Below are 2,784 nucleotides of genomic sequence, written 5' to 3' on the forward strand. Positions count from 1 at the left end.
TATATCTGTGCTGTCGTGATTGTACTGTAACAATAATAATAGAACTTTGGAAATAACCTTTTAAGGTTAGGTGTTTAAAAGTATGCATATTAGTTTGGACGAAAATAAAAAGTGTGATGAAAGATAGAATAAATTTTGTTATGTTTCAGTTGGTTTCGACTGAGATCAGATAAATGCTCTGATATTCTTCGATTAATTTGATCGAAAGGTGAACTATTTGCATTCCGATGTTTACATGTAGCGATAAAATACATGCAACAAAGGCAGTGTAAGTGCAATTAGAACTTTTACGATTTTAGAAATTATTACTGTATATAAATTAAAGAAATAGTGCATTTAAATGTTGTTCATAAAATAGAAATTCGAATTAGACATAATTTAATCCAATCGTCAATTACATGAAGCAACAAATATTAATTGTTTGTTGTTTACCAAACTTGCTAGTGTAAAATATGTAATATGATAAATATATCAAGTGCCAATTATTCTGAGACCAAGGTTATAGATTATTTTATTAATAGCGTCAAATAAGTTAATAAAGTTAATAAACTTAGGAAAGAAAAATCGCAGTGTAAGAAAGTACTTTAAAAACATTTCTAGATACTAATAGAGGTCAAATATTCCTATTTTTTAAATTCTTTGTAATATTTTTATTTCTTTAAAGGAAATAATAAATTATAAATCACTAAAATTATACTTTATGACGATTATCGTCACCTAATCTAAACCCCGAACTTTTTTTTTATTTTTAGATTTATAATGCAAGAAAAGGAAATATTCATTTATATTCTTCATAGAACATGTTCAAAGGAATTTTTTACGAAAAATTCCAATCGGATTATTTCGACTACTTTAAGAAAACACATTAATTAAAGCTGATAGATGCTGAAACGTCGACATCTGGTGAGCCGTACCATCAATTTCCAACACGCACGAACTAAGTGACAGACAAATTTGTCTTATTGTATCCTTCTGTGTCTTATCTTCGCACGATCTTCGGTTATTGCAAGTGAAACGCTACACTGCAATCTGAGGAGCTCGAGATGAGAGATTACATCGATGCTTGATGAACGTTGAGCGTTATTTCAAAGATTATTCACTATAAAATAAACGATAAATTTCTCCAAACACGAACCCAGCAGGTAAACAGCAGAAGAAATCACAACAGAGCTCGTCCCCGTTGCACTGATGGAAGTTTTTGCCATGAGAAGAACGGAAACGGAATAACGGAGCCTTGTGTTTTCTGTTTTTCAACGGTTGACGTTGGAAACATCACGGCGCGACAACAGATTCACGTGTAATGTGAGATGGCAAACAATTTGCCATAATCGACGACTAAGTTGTTCGGTTTGCGATTGGTAATTCATTGTTTATTCACTTCACTAAATTATTTAACCACAAAGTGTTCAGTACAGAATAAAAGAACAGGACTGAATAATTAGTAGCGCTGAATTGTTTGAAATTGACTAAAAATGGTATTTTTTTTTTTTTTTAATAATATCGTATAAATATTTGATTTCAATATATATCTCACCATAAAAATTAAATTACAGGTGTTAATGAATATTCTTCGTTAATCAGAAATGTCCAATATTTTGCCTCTTGCAAATGGATATATATTACCATATAAAGATTATTTCCACGATTTGGCTGTCATGCAAAGGAAGATTCAATTGGCTTGGTCATCATTTAACTAGGTATTCCATTATTCACATAATACAAAGGGACAGGAATAATAAATACCATGTGAGAAGAGAGGTACACGTCTGAAAATAACATCTCAATTATTGTGAAACATTCACTGCTTTTAGTACGAGTCACGAGCACTGCAATAAAGAATGCAAAAGGAGCAATTGCGTTAAGACGATCATGGTAACAAAAACATACAAGCACGCAGCTGTAGTGGACTAAAAAGACAAAACCTTGCAAAAAAGAGCCTGTTATGTTGGTAGTTTTATAAACTATAAATAACGTTTCTTTGCGCTGAAACAACTATCCGAACATCCTGTCTTCTACTATTTCATATAATCGACATTTTACTGTACCGTAGATAGTTGCATGCAACACAACGAAATTCCACGCTTCATCTACACAGAATGCCATAAAATTCCAAACAAAGTGCGGACACTCTTATGGTATTGCATAACGATCGTCTCTCCTGCAAATCAAGAGATATCGAAGATAAGTTTCTTCCACGAAGCGGCTGCAATCGATACATCTGGTCCTGACGACGAACCGCGCAACGTCTTATCTGCGCTCCTCGTTTTCTTGTCGACTTTCACGCGTATGGAAGGGAAGGGGTGATGGTCGTGGCCGGTATCGCGACCGTAAATCTTTTATAGTTGGCTGTATATTCCGTTCGTAATCATACAGTGCTTAGCATTTCACTCACCACAGGCCACGGTGTTATTCCGCGGAACAGAGGCACAATTTCTATTTCTGCTTATAAATTCTACTCGGCCGAACAAACTTTCTCCTCGCGGGAGTACCTCGAATTGATGGACGTTCTGTACGTGGCCGCGAACACCAGGGATATTTCACTGGGTAAAGCAGGGTGAGGACCCATTGGGATGAGGTGGCAATCCGCGAGAAACCTTGGCCGAAAAACTCATTAGGAACAGTTGTATAAACTGTTGAGAAAAATTGTTCGATTTCGATCTTTGTATAGAAGGTGTAAAGGATATTGATTTTATATCGACTTTGGACAAACAGCTTAGAGAGAACATCTGCGAATGTAATTAGTTTGTATTTTAAGAAATTGGTTTAGGTTAATTTAGTCGAATA

At 34.6% G+C, this 2,784-nt stretch overlaps 1 long non-coding RNA gene across 1 annotated transcript; it reads left to right on the forward strand.

The window, feature by feature from the left end:
• Positions 1-202: 202 nt before the first annotated feature.
• Positions 203-2,581, forward strand: LOC108549444 (uncharacterized). The gene is made up of 5 exons (XR_001890323.1): positions 203-268; positions 753-1,358; positions 1,554-1,697; positions 1,812-1,944; positions 2,051-2,581. It is a non-coding gene; the product is annotated as an uncharacterized LOC108549444 (long non-coding RNA).
• Positions 2,582-2,784: the final 203 nt, after the last annotated feature.

This window comes from Eufriesea mexicana, unplaced genomic scaffold (assembly GCF_001483705.2).
Source record: "Eufriesea mexicana isolate 0111107269 unplaced genomic scaffold, ASM148370v2 scaffold2021, whole genome shotgun sequence".
In the NCBI taxonomy this organism is placed as follows: Eukaryota; Metazoa; Arthropoda; class Insecta; order Hymenoptera; family Apidae; genus Eufriesea; species Eufriesea mexicana.